The sequence below is a fragment of the Anastrepha obliqua genome, chromosome 6, assembly GCF_027943255.1.
Source record: "Anastrepha obliqua isolate idAnaObli1 chromosome 6, idAnaObli1_1.0, whole genome shotgun sequence".
Taxonomy (NCBI): Eukaryota; Metazoa; Arthropoda; class Insecta; order Diptera; family Tephritidae; genus Anastrepha; species Anastrepha obliqua.
Genome location: NC_072897.1, coordinates 2,082,305 through 2,108,653, shown reverse-complemented (window position 1 = coordinate 2,108,653; position 26,349 = coordinate 2,082,305). Strand labels below are relative to the sequence as shown.

The following is a 26,349-nucleotide window of genomic DNA, read 5'->3' as shown; positions in this document are numbered from 1 at the left end:
CACCAATACATTCAAAAAATTATTAAAGAAACTATTCAAAAATACTTTTTTCTAAAGCTAATTGCTAAAGATAACTACAAAATTAATCTATTCGATAGCTTAGACTACAGAGCGCTAACAAAGAAACTAACAACACTGAAGCTAGCCTGGCAATTGTATGAAAGTAAGCAAACAAGGCAAATAAGAGTAATTGTGAAAGATCTCCATCACACTTGCGAGCCAGAAGAAATTGTTGCGGATCTGGTGAATCAAGGTCTTAAGGCAACGAATGCTTTTAGAAAATTAAAGTGGAAGACAAAAGAGCCTCTGAATATGATTATAATATGCTTTGACTCCAACGAAGATATAAAGAAAATATATGAAATCAAACAGATCCTTAGTTGTATTATTAAAATAGAACAATTAAAACCATCGAAACTCATCCCACAGTGCAAATCATGCCAAGGATTTATGCATACAAAAAACTACTGCTGCAAGCCTCCTAAGTGTGTCAAATGCGCTGGCGATCACGAAACAATTAAATGCACTAAACAAGATAACGAGTTACCAAAATGTTGTAACTGTGGCCAAAATCACCCAGCAAGTTATAGAGGTTGCCAAGTGGCCAAAGATTTACAAAAACTACGCAATAAAAACATTGCTGGTCGCAAATCACTAACCGCCGCTAATCCGATTTAAAAAAAACAACTCTCAAGAGTCGAAAGCGGCAAAACTTTTGCTGAAGTACTTTCGGAGAATAAACCTGCACCAATAAAGGAAGATATCTTGGCTCAAATTTTGAAGAAATTGGATGAGCAAACATCTTTTAATCAACTTTTGCTTAGTCGAATTACCAATCTAGAGAAAACAGCAAATGTATGACATGAAGAGCATGAAAAATGTCAAAATAATGGCTTGGAATGCAAATGGTATTATACAGCACCAAAATGAGTTAGAATTACTGCTGCACAAGGAAAAAATTGATATTTGCCTTATATCCGAAACACACCTAACTAAGCAAACGTATATTACATTTCAAGGTTACAATATGTATTGCTCAAAGCATCCCCTAGAAAATGCAAGAGGTGGCAGCGCCATTATTATAAAGAAATCCATACATCACTTCGAGGATGAAAAAATAAGATTAACAGAGTTCCAAGCAGTAGCAGTTTGTATAAAACTATCTGAAGCTGATTTAACAGTGCGCTATACAGTTCACCTAGACATAACCTAAAGTCAGAAGACTATAAAAAACTTTTTGAAAACTACAATGGGAGATACATAATTGGTGGAGATTTCAACGCGAAACATGTAAGCTGGAGTTCTCGCCTAACAACAACAAAGGTCGTGAACTATGGAAAGCGGCAAAACAACTTGGCTGCCAAATTATCTCTACAGGAAGTCCAACCTACTGGCCTTCAGACCCTAACAAAATCCCCGATGTTATAGATTTCTTTGTAGTCAAACAAATACCAAACCATGTCATCCAAGTAGAAGACGGCGTAGACCTGAACTCAGACCATTCACCTATTTTTATGTATCTTAATGGCGAATCAAAATTTAACGAACGAAGTCCCGTACTCTCAAATAAAATGACCGACTGGAATTTTTTCAGGTATAAACTCCATACGTATATGAAAAATACCGACACAATTACCAACGAAGAAGATATTGAAGACGAAACAATAAAACTTACAACACATATTCAGAAAGCAGCTTGGATAAGCACGCCAGCAAGTAAACAAACACGAGATAACCATCAACAAAGATATCCACAAGAAATATTAAAAATATTAAGAAAAAAAAGAAAAGTAAGAAAAAAGTGGCAATCAACAAGGGTGCCCTCCAAGAAAACTGAACTAAACAGATTAACAAAATTGCTCAGAGAAAAAATACAGGAGCATAAAAACAATATTACAAAAACCCTCTGAAAAACTTATCAGCAGAAAAAACAGGTGATTTCTCGCTTTGGAAAGCGATGACGTGTGTCAAACGACCAATTCAACATAATCTGCCAATAAAACAGCAAAATGGTATTCACATTTGGGCTAAAAGCGATGCAGAAAAAGCTGACGTATTTGCCAACCACCTGCAGAAAATCTTTCAACCGCACGGAAAAACAATAAATTTCACTCCGCCATCAACTGAACAAGAGTTCGTTAAAATAAAGCATTTCAGTATAGATGAAGTTGCTACCGAAATTTCCAATTTAAAATTAAGGAAGAGTCCAGGGTTCGACTTAATAACCGCCGAAGTTTTGAGAAATATATCAACTAAGGCGCTAATGAAATTGACACTTTATAATGAATGCATGCCTAGATTGGAAATATATACCATTCCAATGGAAAGTATCCGAAATAGTAATGATACCTAAACCAGGCAAAAATCCGAATGAAGTGTCATCTTACCGGCCAATCGCTCTGCTTCCAGTAATGGGTAAACTTTTCGAAAAGCTGTTCTCCAAAAGCTTAAAATCTATAATTGCATGTAGAAACATCATACCCTCACATCAGTTTGGCTTCCGGGAAAAACACTCTACCGTCGAACAAATACACAGGATAACACATACAATAGAAGACGCGCTAGAGAGTAATAAAGTCTGCTCAGCAATATTCCTTGACGTTGCCCAGGCATTTGATAAAGTATGGCACGAAGGACTACTTTGTAAATTAAAATCCCTTCTTCCGTTGCAGTTCACTGACATTTTGGAATCGTATATAACAAATAGGTACTTTAGAGTAAAGCAAAAGCAGGCGTATTCGGAAATAAAACAAATATTGGCCTGAGTATCACAAGGCAGCATACTCGGCCCAGTACTGTACCTACTCTATACCGCAGACTTACCAGTACCGAAAATGTGCAAAGTAGCTACATTCGCTGACGATACATGCATCTTAGCCGTTGGATCAACTGAAAACGAATCCATCCATAAACTGCAGAAGTCCATTGACGAAGTAGTCACATGGACTGAAAATTGGAACATAAAGCTAAACGAAACCAAATCAGTTCACGTGGATTTTACTAATAAAACAATTATCTACAAACCAGTTCATATTTTGTCAGCAATAGTGCCAAATGCTAATAGTGCAAAGTATCTAGGCATGACTTTAGATGTAAAGCTCTAGTGGAAAGAGCACGTGAAAATCAAAGCTGCTGAGCTGAATCTAAAAACTCCAATGACTAATTGGCAGAAACTCTGAGCTATCAACTCAAAATAAACTCCTCATATACAACCAAGTGCTAAAGCCGGTGTGGACCTATGGTCTTCAATTATGGGGATGTACTGGCAAAGACCAGCTCCCTGGTACGTGCGTAATGAAGATCTGCACAAGGATTTAAATTTAAAAACCGTCTCAGACACAGCCAATTTCTGTGCAGTTAAGCATGCTGAAAAATTAAAAAAACACATTAACGCAGAAGCTTCCGTACTAAGCGATGAAGCAACTGTAAAAAGAAGATTGAAAAGAAAGAAACCTCAAGACTTAGTTGTCAATATTGTTTAAGCTACTTCAAATTGTGAAATGAAAATTACTTATTAGTTTTATACTAGGTGTAATCTTTATGGAATGTAAATAAAAATTTATAACATTTCAATAAAAAAAAAAAAAAAACTTTGACACTGCAATCCAAGCGAGCATATTTCTCAAGACGACACAGAGTTACCAGTGGCACACTGCGTTCCACAATTAGCACATATGTTCATTGCGCAGGACGAAATAAATCAAAGGAGACAATAAGATGTGCGAAACACATCTTCACTCGGCGCGCGTTAATTCTGAATTTCGAACAGTTTCTTTGGAGCGCTTGTTGCTGGATTTTTCTTCACTTGCCGCACTAAACACTGACACTATTGCGTTTTATTTGGAGCCTGTCGTCCCTTACCACACGATTTTAATGCATAAAGCGTTCAATAATGTGCTGAACTGTTGACGAACTTAAATTTCAGCTTAAGTGCGAGGCCCCATGGTTGAAACATGCGTCGGGAATAGCGGTACTTTTAACTGTATCATGTAAGCTACGGCAAGAATTCTCTGTATGAGTGGACAGTTTTTTGTATTTTATGTTGAAAAATGAAATAAAACAATATGCATAAGATGTCTGCATACTCTTTCCATTTTCTCAAAATCGTATCTGTATCAAATAAGGTGTGAGTGACTGTATATAATATGGCGTCACTATTTTCTCTATCATCACTGAACACCGGCTTGGAATATTGTGTAGGCTCTCGGTCCTGTATATGAGCATTACCAAAATGTCTTTCAGTGTATGAGCTGAGCTGAGCGAAGCTAGTAGGATTCTGGAAGAATCACCACTTTAACCAACCAACTAACCATGAGCTGAATATCTGTGGTGCGCTGTTCGTAGAATTCTCATTAGATTACATATACGTAGATGTTTAGGGCACCTGTACCACTTATCCTTTCAGCCATGGCATTGTATTTTCTAATTTCTGTGTAAATAACTGTTGCACACAACCTGCGCGTACACGTACAACCGCCAACTCCACCACCAAAAATTTAAGAATTTTAATTTTTATACAACCGTTGGACAAACATGGAAATTTGTTGTACTATACATGGTACAACAGTTTATCCCACATGCACATCTTGATACAATGGTTGGAGCATGTATACTCTGTATCATGAACAAGAACATACTTAGTCTTGCCATAAGTTCTATTACAAGTTAAGTCAGTCCAAGGGGAAGGAAAATAAATACAGGTATCCAAATGCGCCTTAGGGCCACCGAGTGTCTTGTGTTAAACAAGCAACCTGACTAACCTAACCTAACCTAAGTACGTTATAGATATGAAATTATAAAACTTTTTTTAATGAAGTTAATATCATTTAATAACACAATTTATTCGTACACCCTGCATAGTGCGTATAAAATTTTAGCTTTGCGCAAAATATTTGCTGTGACAATATATCTGTATATTTCTTTCGAGTCACTGTAACAATGTTACATTCCTATTGAATTGCCGTAAAAAAAACTACCGTTATTTAAGGGGGAACCCTCATTTATCGGGTCAAAAAAATCGATTTTTTGGAAATAATTTTAATCTATTCTACAACTATTTAAGAATATACTTTCAAAATTTCAAGTCGATATCTGTATTTTTGAAGGAGTGACAAAATTTTTAACAGGACGCGACGGGTGGCCTGATCGCCTGTATCCAAAACTTTAAACGCGTTTTTCTCGAAACATCATTTTTCGATTTTGTGTACACAATTGAGAACGCTGTATTGAACCAATCAGGCTTTACAATAGCGCATTTTAAAGATAATTAAATTGTTTTCAATGTGACATTAAGTGTTTTTTAAAAAAAAAAGATTTTCATATTTTTTTGTAATTTTAAAGTCAATTTTTATGCATGAAAAATCACTTTTAACATAAAACTGGGTAAAAAATATCAATTTCGACATTTTTTTTTTAAATCAAAATGTCACATCGAAGGTATTATCCTAAAGTTTTAAAAAAAATTTGGTTTTTTTATTTCAGAAAAAAATTCAGAGCGCTAGAATGTACACAGATAGAATGAGGTGCCATGGACGAGGTGTATATTTCCATACTTAAAATGTTTTTTTTCTTCTCCGAAAATTTTTGTAGACAGTCAAGACATTTATTAAAGTACTTTATGAATTACAAAACGTTTGAAGTTATTTTACCTGAGAAAAAAATTCCCAAAAATGATGCATTTTTCGACCGTCTAAATGAGGGTCCCCCCTTAAACTCACACTGAAGGGTTCCAAGGAAAGCAGACGTAGCAAAATGCTGCAAAACATTATGATATTGTTGCTGCAAAAGTATGTAACAGTAAAATCATTTGTGTTTTTACTAATATTGCTAAAAACGAAATAAAATTGGTTTTTCTTAGTTTATATCGCCGATTCAGTTTCAGTTGCGCGTAATATCTCGGTTGAAAGTGACAAAATGGGACGTAGTGAGGATTTTCCATTATCCGGAATCACTGCGCGAAATCGACAAAAAATTGGCAGATCGCATTAAACGGTGCGAAGTGTTATTGCTAATTACGTTAATACTGGTAAATTGGAAGATAATCAAAAACAAAACGCAAGGCGAAAAATATAAACTCTAAGTAAGGAACGCACACGACACTATGCCGGAATATTCAAAAGTCTTTGCATAGAAAAGTAAGCCCATAAACTGTCCGTAATTGCCTGCATAACTCTGGTTATCAGAGTGCCACGCCGCAAGCGCTACATTGCAGACATTAACAGAAAGAACAGATTGGATTTATCGATTTACAGGGCTGCCGCCCCAGTAAACTAGCCCTGTCTAGTGAACAGTATATCACCCCACCCCTCACGCCACAGGAGCAACTCCTCGCAGCAACCTTGCTCCAAATACTGCTCCTCAGGACTGGTATTGAATCCAAGCCTGGGCCAGAAGTACTCTATTGCTGCGTATGCCATAAACGGCCCCACCCGAACTCCACCTCGGTTAGGTGCAATAATTGCAACGGATGGAGCCACCGTAAGACATATTCAGGCCTTAAGACTCATGGGGAGTGGTCGACATGGTATGTGGCCTTGTGTTGCTCCCGCCAGCAGGCGTCTGATGCCTTAACGGCTACCAATCCCCCCGATAGGCCGGCACCAACAACCGCCACCCCAATCCACACCTCCACGGTGAGGAGCCTATCGGAGCAACCAAACTCCTAACATAGCCCATCCCTTTCGCTCCTGCTCCAACCCCAGTGCGGGGACACACCAGCAGCTCTTGGTCCCCCGCATAGTCTGTTCCGTGTGTCAGACCGAAATACCTCGGAGCCTGACATCAGTCAAGTGCAACTCATGCAGTGGCTGGTGCCATTTTCAGAGGTGTTCCGGCCTGCGCACCACCCGTGAGTGGACAACTGACTACGTTACCCCTGCTGCAGAGCTCTGCAGCCGCAACCGCCCCCGGGGAGCGGCCACCCACACCATCAGGCCACAATAACCACAGCGGAATGCACACCAGGCCCAACGTAGGTAACCACGCGTCCTACACCCACCGCGTTACTACCACCTTACCATGAAGCTCTAAGCTTCTTCAATATAACTGCAATGGACTCACGAGCACGGTCGACGAGATAGTTGACTTCATGAGCTGGCGCAGTATCAAGATAGCTGCGGTCCAGGAAACCAAGCTGCACGCCAAGTCCTCTCTGATCACCAGGAATGGCTATGACGTGCACAGACATGATCGCGAGCGTGACAATGGTGGTGGCCAAGAGTTTATAGTTCACCACACAGTGCCGTATCGTCTTATTGATGAAGGCATCGACCGCATGTACAGCACCTTAGAACGTTAAGCCGGACAGGCGATGCCGAGCACGAAATTTATAATGTATACACCTGCTACCCGCTAGGATATCACCCTGATATAGGTGCGCTCATCAGAGGTGGAAACCGATTGGTTATACGTGACTTCAATGCGCATCACGATCTTTGGCATTCAAGCCTCCCAAATGATCGTAGGGGACAGCAACTGGCAGAGCAGATAGACGATTCGACATTCAGCACTGTGAACGACGACGCCCCTACCAGGGTAGTGGGCAATTGCAGCAGCTCGCCAGACATAACAATAGCTAGCGCGCGTCTGATAAATATCATAACGTGGCGACCTATGCTATCGCTTGCACCAGACCACTTGCCCATTATCGTCTCGAACGAGAGACCTGCCGACTTTGTTTCCGCGAATCACCGGCCCAATTTTAACTTTGAAGAGGCTAATTGGGCAGGCTTCGCGGAGTTCACAGGTCCGGTCCACCGTTAGGTCCCTGTCCGAAGCACAACGACGAGGTGGATATCACCTTCAACGGCTGCACTTCGTCGGACCCGAAGAGATGCGCGAGGTATTTTAGCCGACTTTTTATACTGCATCCTCCGGTCGATAGGGCCAAGCGTCGTGCCTCCAGAAGGCTGCACAAACTAGCGAACGACAGTGCGCCACTTGCTTTCTCTTGTGATGAGGTTCAGGGGGCCATCAACAAAATAAAATCATCAAAAGCCATGGGTCCTGACGGACTGAACGCGCGGATGTTGAAGCATCTGGGACCAGGGAGTAGGATATCACACAAAGGTTTTCAATTCGTCCTAGGCCACTCTCATCATCCCTGACAAGTGGAAAGCAGGGAGAGTGGTCCCACTACTGAAACCTGGGAAACCCTCTCCTTTCCTCAGTAGTGTAGACACTTGAAGCCCTCCTACTCCCACTCTTCACGAAACACCTGGCTCCTGCCCCACAGAAGCACGGTTTCCGACGAGTGGATAGCACCACCACTGCACTCATCGCCATAAACGCCGAGATAAACCGCAGGCTTAACCAAAACCGCCCCTGCGAGAAGGCTGCCCTAGTAGCGCTGAACCTGAAGAAAGGTTTCGATACAGTCAGCAATTCCACGCTACTAGATGATATTTATCAGTCACTCGTCAGTGATTTTTCGAGACCAAATATCAAAGCAGAGGAAGATTCAGCAAGGTGTACGGCAAAGTGGTCTCCTTTCACCCTTGCTGTTCAACTTCTACATCTCGAAGCTCCCCAACCACCAGAGGGAGTCTCCCTGGTTTCATACGCGGACGACTGCACGATAATGGCGTCGGGCAATGACATCGATGGTCTGTGCTCCAAAGTGAACAACTAACTCACCGACCTTTCTCGCTTTTTCACTGCGAGGAATCTACAGCTTTCCCCCGCTAAATCCACGGCGACCCTCTTTGCCTCCTGGACAAAGGAGGTCGAACTGTCCCTCAGAGTAAAAGTCGATGATACACCCATTCCTACGGTAAGCAATCCCAAAATTTTGGGTGTGACCTTTGACAGTTTGCCCTCCTTCTCAGCGCATACAACCGCAATTGCCCTGAAGGTCCAAAATCGCAACAAGGTCCTCAAGTCGCTTGCCAGCACCACTTGGGGCAAAGACAAAGAACTGTTGCTATCGACATTTAAGGCAATTGATCGGCCGGTTCTAAACTATACTGCGCCTGGCTGGTCGCCTGGAACTAGTGACACGCAGACATGCCCAAATACTGTCATTCGGACAGCGACCGGTTGCCTCCTGATGTCCCCTATTCAACACCTTCACAGCGAGGCACAAATGCTCCCTATAATGGAGCACAGCAAACTGCTCAGCAAGCAGTTACTTCTGGGGTGCTACGGCAGGTTTCACCCTTGCAGACACCTGCTTGAGCCAGAGCCGTCTCCTAGGCGCGTCAGGAGGCACCTTTTAAGCTATACCGACGAGATCCAGGACAAAACTGACCGAAATCTACTGGACCAGACAGTATTTAGACAGTCAATAAACGAAATTCACCGGGAGACCGTCACTACTTTCTTAAGTTCCCGCCCTGTGAATGCAGTAATCGGAGACCAACCATTGCAGATGAAGAGCTCCAGCTTCTCCTCGAGACACGTGCAACACAAGCTCCTTCTTATCCAGAATTGACCCCGACATACCAAACATATGCTCGGCAGGTGAAGATACTCCGCACGACACTAACCACCTCTTCAAATGACCCGTTAAACCTACTCATCTAACACCCCTCTCCCTCTGGACCCAACTCGTCGAAACAGCTTGTTTCGTGGGTCTACCCTTAGATGAGCTAGGCGAAGACGACAGGTGATATACCATACACTGACGGGGCTACTATTACTGTTAAAACAACAACAACATTGGATTTATCGCCAAACGCTATATAAATGAGTTAGATTCTTTTTAGGAAAACGTCATATTTAGTGATGAGTCGAAATTTAATGTTTTCGGATCAGATGGCCCTCCAAAAGTTTGGAGAAAAAAAATACAGACTAGAATGAAAAAAAAAAAAACGTATTCTTACCGATAAGCATGAAGGAAAAAATGCAATGGTTTGGGGGTGCATAGCTGCATCGGGAGTAGGAAAAATGGTTTTTCTTGATGATAAAATGGACAAACATCTGTATTTAAACCTTTTGATGATTAATTTGCATGATAGTGCCGTTAAACTTTGACTGGATGCAGCTTAAAACTCTACCTCAATCACCGGATCTGAACCCCAGACAGCCAATTTTCTGCGGTTATGAACCCAGGAAGATGCTGGAAGATCTAATGCTCTCCATTGAAGAGAGTACCGCTCAACTGCTTCGCCACGGCTTCTAAAACATCTTCCTGGTACATTTTTGCCTCGGTCTTAATCTCTTTTTCGCAGAAATGAAGAAATATAACGCTTTTACAAAACACTTCCCACCAAACCATTACGGAGGCTCGATGATGGCCACGCTGAACACTTGGAACAACATTTTTTGCGTACTTAGAAGTTTTAGCATATATATATATATGACTGCGTGTCACCGAAGCTCTTTGCATCCGTAGAATCTAATTTTCTTCAAGCATGTTGTAAAAAGATGACCAGTTGAGCGAAGGAAGGCTTTCATGTGGAGATCATCTCCAAATAGTCTTGACATGGATCTGGCCGATACATTCATTTCCCTGGACATGATTTTCTTCTTTCTAAGGAGATTTCTGCGAATTCTTCAGACGTTTGGGAAAAACAATTTATCGTGCGGTAAAGACACATTCTCTATATATTAAATTTTTTCGGAAATTCGTAATTCTCATTTGTACTTTTACCACACTTTTATAATGTAATCACGGGAAGGCGATTTTTCTTAGCTCCTTAAGAAGCGAAATTCACCACGACGCTGAGTATAATTTATGAGTTGACAACACGAATATATATATATATATATATGTACTTCTCACAAATATTAAGGGAACAGAAAAATTTCCTAAATTTGTTAGTGATTTTTGAAAAAAAAAGCAATTTGAAGCTTTAAATTTCTAGTTTTTCTTTCCGCAAACATTTTTTTTTACTTAACGATTTTTTCGAAATTTTTTGACGTGATAACGTTTAATATAATAATTCGATGTAGCCGGCTGCACGCACCAAAAAATGCATCCTTATCTTGCTCATGCGTCGTTACCTTGCTTGAACTGCAAGCGAGAGCTCGGAACGAACGACAAAGAGGCACAATCGGCCCCCGCGTTCGGCAACGTTCGACATCTGGCTCTCTCCTACTGGAGTGAGCATATATATGTATGTATATGCGCATTTGTATATAAATTCACCTATTTGTTTTTGCATATGCCTTATTCCCATGTGCATGGTAATGAACCATTTCTCTATGAAGATTATTAACTTTGATTTACTTGAATTTAAAATAAAACCAATTGTATCATCGAACCGAATTTATAATTAGTGACGACAAGTTCTTAATAATACCTGTTGTTTTAATGCTTTTATTATTAATTTATTATTATATATGAAGGAAAAAATGTATGGTAATATTTACCACATGACTTATAAGATTTGTTATATACTACATAGTATATGCGGCCGCCGCACAGTGGTTTCTGGGCGGAAAAAATTCCAAATGATGAAAATAAACAAAAATATTTTAAAAAATTTTTTCTGAATAGCTAATTTAATGAGGTTTCTGAAAAAAAGAAATTCATTTATTTATATGATATGTGCTGCGCAGGAAAAATCGCCAAAGTTGTACTATTGCTGGCAGCAGGTTTTTCTGAATATTTTTCATAAAAGGTTGATTAATAAGTTCCTTAGCTGGATGAACAATATTTAAAATCTTTTATGATTTTTATATTAGGTATGGATAGTACCTTAGATAGAATATATAATATCGTTCCTCCAGTTATCATGGTCTTAGTAGAACATAAATCAGTTAATCGAAAGAAAATATGTAAAAGAGTATGCGATTAGGAGGTCTATAAAAAAAGCTCCACTCTTCTCCAAGCTGAGTACTATATTTTAGTATTAAGTACATTCTGCGCAATCAGATAGATGTAAAATCAGCTGCCACCAGCTGCCACCTTGGCCGTTTGAGGTCTTTAAATGTTCGTATTAGCTCAAAATCTTGATGAAATCAATTGTGTTATGTACTGTGTAAAAGCACTTGTTGATGAAATACAAATACTGGTCGAAGTAGCATTTGGAATAATAAAAAAATGTTTTTGAGAATAAAGTCAAGGAGTTGAAATAAATGTCAGTAAAAAAGTGTAGCCACCGGCGAATCGCAGCGTTATCTTGGAGAGTTCGACAAATATAATTTAGCTGCCTTTATTCGAAATTAGCAAGAAAACATTCTTCTAATTGCATTTTGCTTAATTTCATATTTCATTTAAATAATTTGTTTTACAAGTATATTGTGTACTGGTTAATGAATAAATATTTTCTATCTTATCAAAGTTTCAACCCTGACATTAATTTTTAGCTTTTTAGACAACATTTTGTAATGGGTTCAGTCTCTGATTAATGCAGTTGGATTTACTTTGATGCCATCTTTTTTTGTGTAAGTTCATTGACATACTGCACTTACTAGGAAAATACTCGCTCCTTCTTACAAACCAAACATTCCGTAGATTCTATACGAGTATACTTATTTAAATAATTAGAATTTATTGAATTACTTTATTGAAATGGAAAATTTTTTCGATTTCCTATAAAATTTTGTATAAAAAGATCATTGATAATAATCGCGATCTTGATAAATTACAGTTATTCTTTAAAAATACTTACCCTAACGTCAGCGATTCTCAAATTCAAAAAGTTTTATTTCAAATAAAACAGCGATTTTTACCACACTTCAATAAAAAATGGAATACTTGTAGCAGGACAAAAGCCAAATTTGAAGCTAAGTATAGTAGTTGGCTTGAAGGAGTTTTTCACTTCAATTTAGATGTAGAGTGTGCTTCTGTTTCAAAAAAAATTACAAAAAGAGTCGGTAGACCTCAAAAAAAGTTTGAGAATTGCTGTACGCGTGCTAAACGATATAAAATAACTCAAGTTCGTTCATTATATTCCGATGAGCAAATTAAAAGTGCTGCTAAATCACGCACAAAGGCTCCAAAAATGCACCATATCGACGCTGACAAAGCACTTGCTATATTTATACAAACGGAAATGTCGAAATACCAATACCAAGTTTTGAGACAAGGTTTAAAAAAAGAGGGCCACGACATTCTTCCTCCTTATAGTAAGATTTTGGATGCGAAGAAAAGGTGTTATCCTGAAAGCATGACAATTACGGATACTTCAGCGTCTATTGATTTACAAGAACTTATAGACCACACAGCAAAGCGGCTGCTTCATTCGATGACTGAGGATGAAATCGCTGAAATTGACGATGAATCATTAAAAATGTATTCTAAATGGGGTTGTGATGGTGCGTCTGGACAATGCGAATACAACCAAAAACTTGGTGATAAAGAGTTATGTGATTCTAATCTATTTATGACATCAATAGTGCCATTAAATTTGTCCTGTCGAATAAACAGCAACGTAGTATGGAAAAACGAACGTCCTTCTTCTACGAGATATTGTCGATGTATCCAATTTCAATTCGCAAAGGAAACCCCTGAAAAGATTCGAGCTGAAAAAATAGAGTAGATGCGGAAATCGCACAAATACAAGATTCAGTTGTTGATATACGAAATCGAGTTTTTAAAGTTCGGCATAAGTTTTTCTTTACAATGTTGGATGGCACAACGGCTCAAGCTGTAACCGAAACTCCTGCATCTTCTTCTTGTTAAAGAAGAAATAATTAATAGATGTGCTGTGATTTTAGAAGCAATAACCTGCCCAGAACCGGTGGATAGTTGTAAATTTGATAATTATGCATATGATACTGCAAAAATGTTAGTCGCCAACTATGGATGGTATAACATGCCATCATCAGTACATAAAGTATTATTGCATGGTAAGCAAATAATTGAAAACTGTACATTTTCTGTTGGCGCGCTTTCTGAAGAAGCTCAAGAATGTAGAAACAAGGATTATAAACGCTATCGGAATCTGCATACAAGAAAGTGTGATAGGGTTTCAACAAATGAAGATGTTATGCACATGATGCTGCTATCATCTGACCCTTTTATTAACAAATTAAGACCGACTCCAAAAAAGAAATTTCTTATTTTAAGTGATGAGGCAAAAAACTTGTTACCCGATATTAACAATAACGAATAAAGTAATAATATTCGTTTTTTTCTTAAGGAATAATAATAACTTTTCATAATGATTTTTTATTATCTTTATAAAAAAATCTTTTTAAAATAAAACACAAAAAAAAAATATTAGTAGTGCTAATTAACGCCATATTTACTAAAACCATTTGAAATTAAACTTAATTTTTGAAATTATGATTTTCTTTAAACTTTTCTACTGCGACTAGATTTAGTACATTAGTTAAAACATAAAAAACAATAATGCAATTGAGTTTTATTTATTTTTAGCAATTAAACGACCTTTGGGTCACTTCAACCCTGACAAATAAGCAGTTAGAAGGGTTAACAATTTATTTTTACGAGTTTGAAATCCGTTTTTATTCTTATTCATAATAGAAAAAGGACAAGTTTTTGTAAAATATTATTTTCAATTCCGTAGTTTTTCAAAACTATTTAGAATTTCCAAAATTTTTTCTAGTTTTAGCTTAGACATTTTATGAATTTTCGGTGTACCAATTTTCAGCTCATTCGGACTATCCGTTTGCAAGATATTGAATTGTTTCCGCTTTTCGTCGATTTAGAACCACTGTGCGCCGTAGCCGAATGGGTTGGTGCGTGATTACCATTCGGAATTCACAGAGAGGTCGTTGGTTCGAATCTTGGTGAAAGCAAAATTAATAAAAACATTTTTCTAATAGCGGTCGCCCCTCGGCAGGCAATGGCAAACCTCCGAGTGTATTTCTGCCATGAAAAAGCTCCTCATAAAAATAATATATCTGCCGTTCGGAGTCGGCTTGAAACTGTAGGTCCCTCCATTTGTGGAGCAACATCAAGACGCAAACCACAAATAGGAGGAGGAGCTCGGCCAAACACCTAACAGAAGTGTACGCGCCAATTATTTTTTTTTTTTTATATGTACATAAACATGCATATATACAATTTCGCGCAATTTTCAAACAAAAAGAACAAATCTATATGTAAAGATGCATACAAATCATATGGGCATATCAAATTTTCGAATCTATTCTCTACGATATGATATGATAAGAAAAGTTGGAAATGAAAGGGAGTGTTTCGAGTGTAATGTGTCTGGAAAAAGTCAAACCGATGATGTTGCCTCTTAGTGTTGTTGGCTTATTAACGTCTGATGCACAATCGAAATTGAACATATCTTTTTTCCGACTAAAACTAGCCATAGTCAACTAGCCTGATTATTTAGCTTCAATTTGCTTTTTTTGAACTCTCGCTACGATCATTTTTCTTTGAGATATATGCATTTTACGAAAAAAAACCATTTGATCTTTGATCATTGATATCTCAACAACTAGTAATCCCACAATAAATGGGACAATGGTTTTGGAAAGTAGAATAAATTTCCTATAAGATATTAGTTTAATTTTTTGAGAAAATTAACGTTGGTTTGAGGTTAACACAAAAAAAAACGCCTTTTTACGGTTTTTCAGAAAATCTATCGCTCACTTACAAATATTAATGTGGGGACTCATGTTTCCAGGGACTTTTACAGTTTAGTATTCCACTAATAACCCTGTACATTTTTAAATCGATCCATCAAGCCGGTTTTCCGGACCGATTAATCGAAATTTTATAAAAGAATTAAAGGAACAAGTGCATTGTTTTTAAAGATTGGCTAAACATTATTACATAGAATTTTTTTTTTTTTTTTTTTTATTGAAATGTTATAAATTTTTATTTACATTCCATAAAGATTACACCTAGTATAAAACTAATAAGTAATTTTCATTTGACAATTTGAAGTAGCTTAAACAATATTGACAACTAAGTCTTGAGGTTTCTTTCTTTTCAATCTTCTTTTTACAGTTGCTTCATCGCTTAGTACGGAAGCTTCTGCGTTAATGTGTTTTTTTAATTTTTCAGCATGCTTAACTGCACAGAAATTGGCTGTGTCTGAGACGGTTTTTAAATTTAAATCCTTGTGCAGATCTTCATTACGCACGTACCAGGGAGCTTTAACGATTCCCCTGATTACTCTATTTTGGAGGCGCTGTATAATGTCGATGTTGGTCTTTGCAGTACATCCCCATAATTGAAGACCATAGGTCCACACCGGCTTTAGCACTTGGTTGTATATGAGGAGTTTATTTTGAGTTGATAGCTCAGAGTTTCTGCCAATTAGCCATTGGAGTTTTTGCATCTTTAGATTCAGCTCAGCAGCTTTGATTTTCACGTGCTCTTTCCACTTGAGCTTTACATCTAAAGTCATGCCTAGATACTTTGCACTATTAGCATTTGGCACTATTGCTGACAAAATATGAACTGGTTTGTAGATAATTTTTTTGTTAGTAAAATCCACGTGAACTGATTTAGTTTCGTTTAGCTTTATGTTCCAATTTTCAGTCCATGTGACTACTTCGTCAATGGACTTCTGCAGTTTCTGGATGGATTCGTTTTCAGTTGATCCAACGGCTAAGATGCATGTATCGTCAGCGAATGTAGCTACTTTGCACATTTTCGGTACTGGTAGGTCTGCGGTATAGAGTAGGTACAGTACTGGGCCGAGTATGCTGCCTTGTGGTACTCCGGCCAATATTTGTTTTATTTCCGAATACGCCTGCTTTTGCTTTACTCTAAAGTACCTATTTGTTATATACGATTCCAAAATGTCAGTGAACTGCAACGGAAGAAGGGATTTTAATTTACAAAGTAGTCCTTCGTGCCATACTTTATCAAATGCCTGGGCAACGTCAAGGAATATTGCTGAGCAGACTTTATTACTCTCTAGCGCGTCTTCTATTGTATGCGTTATCCTGTGTATTTGTTCGACGGTAGAGTGTTTTTCCCGGAAGCCAAACTGATGTGAGGGTATGATGTTTCTACATGCAATTATAGATTTTAAGCGTTTGGAGAACAGCTTTTCGAAAAGTTTACCCATTACTGGAAGCAGAGCGATTGGCCGGTAAGATGACACTTCATTCGGATTTTTGCCTGGTTTAGGTATCATTACTATTTCGGATACTTTCCATTGGAATGGTATATATTTCCAATCTAGGCATGCATTCATTATAAAAGTCAATTTCATTAGCGCCTTAGTTGATATATTTCTCAAAACTTCGGCGGTTATTAAGTCGAACCCTGGACTATTCCTTAATTTTAAATTGGAAATTTCGGTAGCAACTTCATCTATACTGAAATGCTTTATTTTAACGAACTCTTGTACAGTTGATGGCGGAGTGAAATTTATTGTTTTTCCGTGCGGTTGAAAGATTTTCTGCAGGTGGTTGGCAAATACGTCAGCTTTTTCTGCATCGCTTTTAGCCCAAATGTGAATACCATTTTGCCGTTTTATTGGCGGATTATGTTGAATTGGTCGTTTGACACACGTCATCGCTTTCCAAAGCGAGAATTCACCTGTTTTTTCTGCTGATAAGTTTTTCAGAGTGTTTTTTGTGATATTGTTTTTATGCTCCTGTATTTTTTCTCTGAGCAATTTTGTTAATCTGTTTAGTTCAGTTTTCTTGGAGGGCACCCTTGTTGATTGCCACTTTTTTCTTACTTTTCTTTTTTCTCTTAATATTTTTAATATTTCTTGTGGATATCTTTGTTGATGGTTATCTCGTGTTTGTTTACTTGCTGGCGTGCTTATCCAAGCTGCTTTCTGAATATGTGTTGTAAGTTTTATTGTTTCGTCTTCAATATCTTCTTCGGTGGTAATTGTGTCGGTATTTTCCATATACGTATCGAGTTTATACTTGAAAAAATTCCAGTCGGTCATTTTATTTGAGAGTACTGGACTTCGTTCGTTAAATTTTGATTCGCCATTAAGATACATAAAAATAGGTGAATGGTCTGAGTTCAGGTCTACGCCGTCTTCTACTTGGATGATATGGTTTGGTATTTGTTTGACTACAAAGAAATCTATAACATCGGGGATTTTGTTAGGGTCTGAAGGCCAGTAGGTTGGACTTCCGGTAGAGATAATTTGGCAGCCAAGTTGTTTTGCCGCTTTCCATAGTTCACGACCTTTAGTTGTTGTTAAGCGAGAACCCCAGCTAACGTGTTTCGCGTTGAAATCTCCACCAATTATGTATCTCCCATTGTAGTTTTCAAAAAGTTTTTTATAGTCTTCTGACTTTAGGTTATGTCTAGGTGGACTGTATAGCGCTATTACTGTTAAATCAGCTTCAGATAGTTTTATACAAACTGCTACTGCTTGGAACTCTGTTAATCTTATTTTTTCATCCTCGAAGTGATGTATGGATTTCTTTATAATAATGGCGCTGCCCCCTCTTGCATTTTCTAGGGGATGATTTGAGCAGTACATATTGTAACCTTGAAATGTAATATACGTTTGCTTAGTTAGGTGTGTTTCGGATATAAGGCAAATATCAATTTTTTCCTTGTGCAGCAGTAGTTCTAACTCATTTTGGTGCTGTATAATACCATTTGCATTCCAAGCCATTATTTTGACATTTTTCATGCTCTTCATGTCATACATTTGCTGTTTTCTCTAGATTGGTAATTCGACTAAGCAAAAGTTGATTAAAAGATGTTTGCTCATCCAATTTCTTCAAAATTTGAGACAAGATATCTTCCTTTATTGGTGCAGGTTTATTCTCCGAAAGTACTTCAGCAAAAGTTTTGCCACTTTCGACTCTTGAGAGTTGTTTTTTTAAAATCGGATTAGCGGCGGTTAGTGATTTGCGACCAGCAATGTTTTTATTGCGTAGTTTTTGTAAATCTTTGGCCACTTGGCAACCTCTATAACTTGCTGGGTGATTTTGGCCACAGTTACAACATTTTGGTAACTCGTTATCTTGTTTAGTGCATTTAATTGTTTCGTGATCGCCAGCGCATTTGACACACTTAGGAGGCTTGCAGCAGTAGTTTTTTGTATGCATAAATCCTTGGCATGATTTGCACTGTGGGATGAGTTTCGATGGTTTTAATTGTTCTATTTTAATAATACAATTAAGGATCTGTTTGATTTCATATATTTTCTTTATATCTTCGTTGGAGTCAAAGCATATTATAAACATATTCAGAGGCTCTTTTGTCTTCCACTTTAATTTTCTAATTGAACACTTTAATTCCACTTTAATTTTCTAACATAGAATTGAAAAAACATTTTTTTCTTCAACCTTTTTCGCATTGGCGCATTAGTATCTTATTAATTAAAAAAAATTAAATTTGAAATTTGAATTTTTTTTAATTTGCAAAAAAATTGTGTTCAGTAAAAATACTGAGCACTGATTGAGACTATTTAACCGCTGTGTACCCTAATTTTACTTATGTTTATTTTTTTGAATTGATACCCCAAGACATTATTCAGTACTCGATCTACGGAATTCGTGCAATAAATTTATTAAATTTCCTACTGACTAAATATACGTCCAAAAAAAGAGTTTTTTTCAAAACTAATTTTTTATCAAGATAAAATTATTCTTGTGATTATTTAGTGATAATTGTCCGTGGCATTTAGGGTATTTGTTTGGTGTAGAACGACTCAAAAGATGCTAGTGGGTGAGTATGGTGTGACCAAGCCGTAAACGAATAAAAGGTTTCAACATTTTTAAAGGCAAACTGGTGGAAAGCTGGGTTTTATTCTCTTGTGATAAACAAAAGCATAGTGGTGGGTGTAGAGTTTCCAGTCATCACGGAGAGTGGAATTACGCCTTCTGGATATCTAAGAAATTATATCTTGTTAAGTTAGATGATGATGAAAAAAGGATGGAATATTTGCTACGCTTTTAGCAGCGGCATCAGCATTTTGATTACCTCTGATTCCCATGTGACCAGGAATCCACATAAACAATTTATTGTGAGAGGTTTGAAGCATGTTACGAATAGCAACGATTTCTTGTTGTGTATTAGTTGGTGACTCAATGGCATCAATACAGGATCTGCTGTCTGTACGTACGAGTATAACATATTTTCCTTTATTCTGTTTAGTATATTTGGCAGCTTCATATAAAGCAGCTATGTAGTTCCGCGGTGAATACTGAACATATGGGTTAAGTAGGCCATGTTTAATTAATTCGCCATTTTCTTTGGTTACCCCAAAAGAAGTTGAGAAAGAAGTTTTAGAGCCGTCTGTAAAAAGTAAGTTCCAACCTAAATTCAACAACTTATCGCGTTCAAAAGCAAATATTTCTCTGTATTCATCTATCGATGTTTTTTCTTTGAAGAGTTGCATAGTCCTGATAGCAAAGGAAGTATTTTTGATAGCCCAAGCCGGGTAGGCTTCTGATTGATGAAATTTGGAGTAAGGTGGCATATCAAGTTGTTTAAATAAAATGAGACAACGAAAGCTAACTGAAAGTGTTCTAGGCCGTGTTTTCCTATTTAAAGCGTTGTTGAAGTCCTTAGCAAGACAGATGTTTGATGAGAATACACATTTTGGAAGGAGGCGATAAGTGCAGTCATTAACTCTATCCTTTATAGTAGGGAGCCCCGATTCCGCAAACAAATTCCTCAACGGAGTTGTTGGAAAAGCTCGGAGAGATCTTCGAATGCCAATATGGCAAGGTGTAGATATCATTTTTAATGAGCGTTTATCGCATATTCCATAAAATTGTAAAGCATAATCGATCTTTGATAGTAGTAGAGCCCTCGTAACGTTGATGAGTGATGACGGGTGGATAGCGCTGTTCTTAGAAGTAAGTTACTTTATAATATATACATATAATACTTAATATAGATACAAGGCAGTCTTTTACATATTTCTAATGGTTTTTAAAACTATATTTAGAACCTATAATGAGGCCAAGGAGGTTGTTTTCAGTTACGGAGCTTAAAACGATTCCATTGTGATTAAGTTGGAATCCAGTACAAGATAGCTTTCTGCAAAAATGAAGGGTCTTGGTCTTTAGAAAGCGAGTGACATGTAAAAGATCAGAAATTTTTGTGTAAAATACAACGTCGTCAACATATAGTAGACATTCAATGCCTTTGTGATTTGTTGCTATATTGGCAATTCCACCAAAAGCAATAATAAAAAGAAAGGCTGACAATAGAGAGCCTTGAGGCGTGTCATTATCTAAGGGTCTTGTTTACGATAGAAAACGATGTATTCTGACCTTACACTTTCTATTCTTTACAATTGTCCTAATTCTTGGACCTACCTCTCATGTATCTAATTGGCGCATTATAATAAATATTCCCATTCGATCAAAAGCTTTCTTGAAATCAGTTGAGAGCAATGATTTATGATTTCTCGAAGAGAGTGCATTTGAAATGGAGTTGTCAATGTCTAGCAGACAGCCAATGGGATCGTGATGTTTTCTATATGCAGCTTCGATTGGGCTGAGTAATTTTTTAGTATTGGCATACCACATGGGTTTATTGACAATGATTTTTTCAAACAATTTATCGAGACAAGATAATAGCGAGATTGGCCTATAGCTGTCAACTTCTGACGCCGTTTCATTGGGTTTTAGAAACAATGCTAATTTCCAGGATTGAGGAAAAGAGCCGCTATCAAGAATATTGTTGAAAAGGTTGATCAGCCAAAGTTTGACCGAAGTGGGAATGTTTCGAATCATTAGGTAAGAATACCTGTCGAGGCCAGGAGTTTTTCCTTTCAAAAAACTGAGAGCGTAGTTGAATTCGGATATTTGTATATTTGCTTCTATTTGTTTCGCAACCGTTGTTAGGCGGAATAAGAACGAGAAGCTATTATTAAGAGCTGCAACTTTTTCATTACGGAAGTTGCCAGAAAAGCTCGTGTTGGAAGAAAAGGTGGATAAAAAAGAGGCGAAGAAGTCAGATATATCGGCTGGGGAAAATAGCACTCCGTTTGAAGAGATAATGTGCGAAAAGGTAGGAATTCGCCGAGAACCAGTTAACATTTTTATGTATCCCCATACTTTATTGCGTCTGGTGGTAGGGTTAATGTTTGAAGTCAGATTTTTAAAATTTTTCCGTTTCGCAGTTTTTGCCGCACGTTTGAAAATATGGTAGCATTGGCTTTTTTATAGATTACTAAATTGTAAACCCCAAGAATCTTATCTTAATCTGATTTACCCCACGTTAATATAACCAAATGGGATGATCCGAAATATATAGTTATTAGATTTGTCGACAAAGAAAAACCGTTATCTAAATACTCATGTTTCTCTGTGCATAAAGCCATACTAGCCATAAGCAAAGACATAAATTCCATTGCTGAACGCCGCGATGGAAGTCTTTTAGTTTTTACAAAAGACAAAAGAATTGCAGAAAAACCGTCCTGGCATTTGCCACATTGAATGTTCGTATCATACCAATCTGAATTGTGTCAAAGGTACAATATTTGCGCCTTTTCTCAAGGATATGACAGAAAGTGAGATCGTTGAAGATTTAAAGCAACATGGAGTAATCTCCGTATACAAATTCCAAAGGAAAATTAACGACACCGTATGTCCAACAGAAGCCTTATTGCTTACTTTTGACTCATACTTTCTCCCGGACGTAGCTTGGTGGAAGCTCTCAGTTCGACCTTATTTCCCCAACGCCATGCGTTGTAGGTCATGTCAAATCCTTGGGCATACTATTAAGCATTGCAAAAATCTTCCAACTTGCATATACCTGTGATCTGCCTCCTCCTACTTAATACCCATTCACGCCTAATTATTCTACTTAATGAAACTCACCTCTCTCATAGCCAATCCCCTTATACTCCCAAAATGTAATATATGTTGGCTATTTCCATAACCTATACCATGTAATTGCAAAAAACAGGGAGTACCGATACTTACGAGTATTAGGAAAAATATTCCACACAAATTAGTTCAAATTCAGTCCAGTATTTCAACACACTCATAGTGGATATTCCGCTAAAGTTTGTAGCCATGACCATGTACACTCCTCCCACCTAAGAATTTTCCTCAGCCGAAATCACAAGAACCCTTTGTTAGTAATATTTCGAGTTGAATATAGCTGTATCCATTCATTTTCCATTGCAAAACGGAAAGCATAGGAGTATTACGAAAAAATGAAAAAATTAAAACAAAATAGAATTGGAAACATGATGAGTTGAATTAGACTGCTTCCTCGATCTGCATGACAGAGTGAGAAGAGTCGATATTTATATTCGTTTTGAATCGTTGAAGGTCGAATAAATGTTATCTGAAATAACATTAGTTAGACCAGGAGGCAGTTGCTCATCGCTGAGTTAATATGAGAACTGGTGAGAGAATTGAGGTGAGAGTAAGAAATTTTTGGTTTAAAATTTGAGTTTGGTTTCGGAATGAGAGAAGTGGAATTGCTAATTTGTTGGGTATTTACTAAGTTTATTTCTTTGTTGTTATTTCTATTTACAAACGATGTTTGTGAAGTTGTTTCAGTTATATTTTCCAAGATGTTCTTGATATATTTGACGAACTGTCAATATTGCTTTTGTCAACTATTTTACTTTGTGCCCTAATGATTTGGGATGCTATCTGGACATGGATACTTTTACAAATACCTTAACAACATAGGTAAGTCAGAAACCACTAAATGCATCTACGGAGATGCACTTATTGACGACGCAGATCACACTTTCTTCAAATGTGAGAGATGGAAACCAGATCGCACAGCTGTCGAAGGCAGACTAGGCCCCTTAAGAGCTGACAACATCACTGATAAAATGATAGAAAGCGCAGAAAATTGGCAAATTATTCGCACGTATATAGAGCGAGTTCTACGTGCCAAAAAACTTGACATGGACAGAGGTCCTAATATATTTGACTAGAAGATAAACCGACAACATGAATCCCCGCAGATAGAGACAAAAGAAGACGAGCCTATAGCATGAACGCTGGCTACAAATATGGTGGACCCAGACGTGGGTGAATTAGAATTTGGTCCTTTTCATGGACGCCGTTCTGGGCCCTCCCGAAGTAATGTACAAATCAGTTCCGGGAGGGAGTCTCCCCAGGAGAGGAGGAGGGACTGTTTTAGTGGCCACACCACACGACGCAGTAGACGACGGTCGCTGTAAGTGCGAAGGCATTTTGAACCCTACCTCACCCACCAAAAAAAAAAAAAAAAAAAAAAAAAAAAAATGATTTGGGAGTAAGTTTGAGGGAAAGAGTTTTGTAGAGCTCTTGCTTTGTATTTTTTTGTTGCTTCGCGAATGGTGCATTTGTCTATTACTTTGATTTTAAGAATTTCTTTGGTTTGAAGAAATCTGGGGCAGCTGTTAGAATTTGATGGATGGTCAGCTGAATAGTTTGCGCACATTATTCTGGTACAACATTCGGTGTTCATATGAGGAGGCAGATCACAGGTTATGCAAGTTGGAAGATTTTTGCAATGCTTCATAGTATGCCCAAGGATTTGAAATGACCTACAACGCATGGCGTTGGGGAAATAAGGGCGAACTGAGAGCTTCCACCAAGCTACGTCCGAGAGATAGTATGAGTCAAAAGTAAGCAATAAGGCTTCTGTTGGACATACGGTGTCGTTAATTTTCCTTTGGAATTTGTATACGGAGATTACTCCATGTTGCTTTAAACCTTTAACGATCTCACATTCTGTCATATCCTTGAGAAAAGGCGCAAATATTGTACCTTTGACACAATTCAGATTTCAATGTGGCAAATGCCAGGACGGTTTTTCGCGTTCAAAAATTTTTCTGCAATTCTTTTGTTTTTTGTAAGAACTAAAAGACTTCCATCGCGGCGTTCAGCAATGGAATTTATTTCTTTGCTTATGGCTAGTATGGCTTTATGCACAGAGAAACATGAGTATTTAGATAACGGTTTTTCTTTGTCGACAAATTTAATAACTATATATTTCGGATCATCGCATTGGTTAAGTTAACCTGGGGTAGATCAGGAAACGATTCTTGGGGTTTATTAGTTTTTTTTTTCTTTTTGATTGCGGACTAGAGGAAAAATGGGCAAAGCTATTCTCCCCTAGGTAAGGAGCCCCAGAGGGCATTTTGAAAGAGCTTCACACTTATCACAATACAAGGTATATTTTTGGATTAACGCTTGTGAAAAGAAATTGGATGTTAGCAAAAAATAAGATCGGAGAAAACTAGCGGCCGCACTAGAAAAACTACGAATGACCGTACGCAGAGAGAGTTAGTCGGTGACTGTTGTGGGATTATATTTTTCAGTACTTGCTCTTTATTTGCTGTGCTCCCTTTACCAATTCAAGATCTCTTTCCGGTAATATCAAGACATTGGTATAGTATGGTTCAAAGTTATGCAATATTTAAAATTTGGTTTGTATAAGAACTGCCACGCCTTCTTTATCAATACCCCCCACTTTTCATAGATTTTCGAACATTGAAATATTATACATCTGTGCCAAATGCCATTTTTTTATTCCTTGATAATACTTATACATATGTATATACTTTTAGATGGCATTTTAAGAAGAACTACTATGAATATCCTTTTTACTCCCAAATATCATTAGTCTATTATAAAGTATTTCGAAACTATGCGCTATTGAAAACTGATCTGTGTATGAGGTGCCACGCCCCACTTACCATTATCATCCACTTTTTGGAGTTATTGACTTATCTCTGAGCTCTGCGAATTCATAATATATTTGTACCAAGTTTCAGCATTCAGGCACGAATGGTTTCCAAAATATGTAATATTAAAAGATTAGTTAGTATAGGATATGCCATGCCCCTAATTTTAAATTAATTTTACAATGCTTATATTCTTCCGGCAATTACAAACAATAAGTTTACGAAATTTCAATACAATCCGACGATTGGTTTGTCAGCTTTTAATCTAGGTCAAGCAAACAAATATTCTATATTATATGTAAGATAAAGATATAGATATGAATATGAATCAGATCGGATTTACATATGTAACTATCTCAACATCAAAACCACCTATTGCTTCATTGCGTTTGGTTTTTTTTTTTCTTGGATTATTGTTAATGGCTTGAATCAATAGAAAAGGGATTGCGGAATCACGACCACTGAATCTGTATTCATATTGCGTGTGACACGGATATTCATCGAATAATGCTAATAGTTCTGCACCTGCAAAATTTTTCATCCGTGCCACCTTGAAACTATTCCCAACACGTTGTTTCAATATCATACACCACCTCAGAGATTATCATCATCAGCCATCAACTATCCTTTTGCATTTGACTTGATCAAAAGCTAACATCGTTCAGTTTTCATTGATGTTTTGTAGCCATGTCATCTGCCTTTGCTTTTTACGATGATTGTATTCTAGCCAAGTATTATTTTCTGCGGTTACGATTCTTCCATGCGCATTATATGACTAGCTCAGCGTAGACGTTGAGCATTAATAAACATTACGAATTCCCCGCCGTTGCACAAGTTAATCAGCTCGTTGTTATACCGTATCCGTTAATCACCGCAGTCATCTCGAATGAGACCAGAAATGCTTCTTAAGATAGCGCGCTCAAAAACCCGAAGTCCA

The 26,349-nt window shown here is 37.6% G+C and overlaps 1 protein-coding gene across 1 annotated transcript in view; it reads right to left on the bottom strand.

The window, feature by feature from the left end:
- LOC129250042 (uncharacterized) overlaps positions 1-25,442 on the bottom strand; it is a 31,412-nt gene extending 5,970 nt beyond the window's left edge. The window contains exon 1 of the mRNA XM_054889688.1: positions 25,425-25,442. The gene's annotated coding sequence lies outside the window, so the exon portion shown is untranslated. The remainder of the gene's footprint in view (positions 1-25,424) is intronic.
- Between the last annotated feature and the right edge of the window lie 907 nt (positions 25,443-26,349).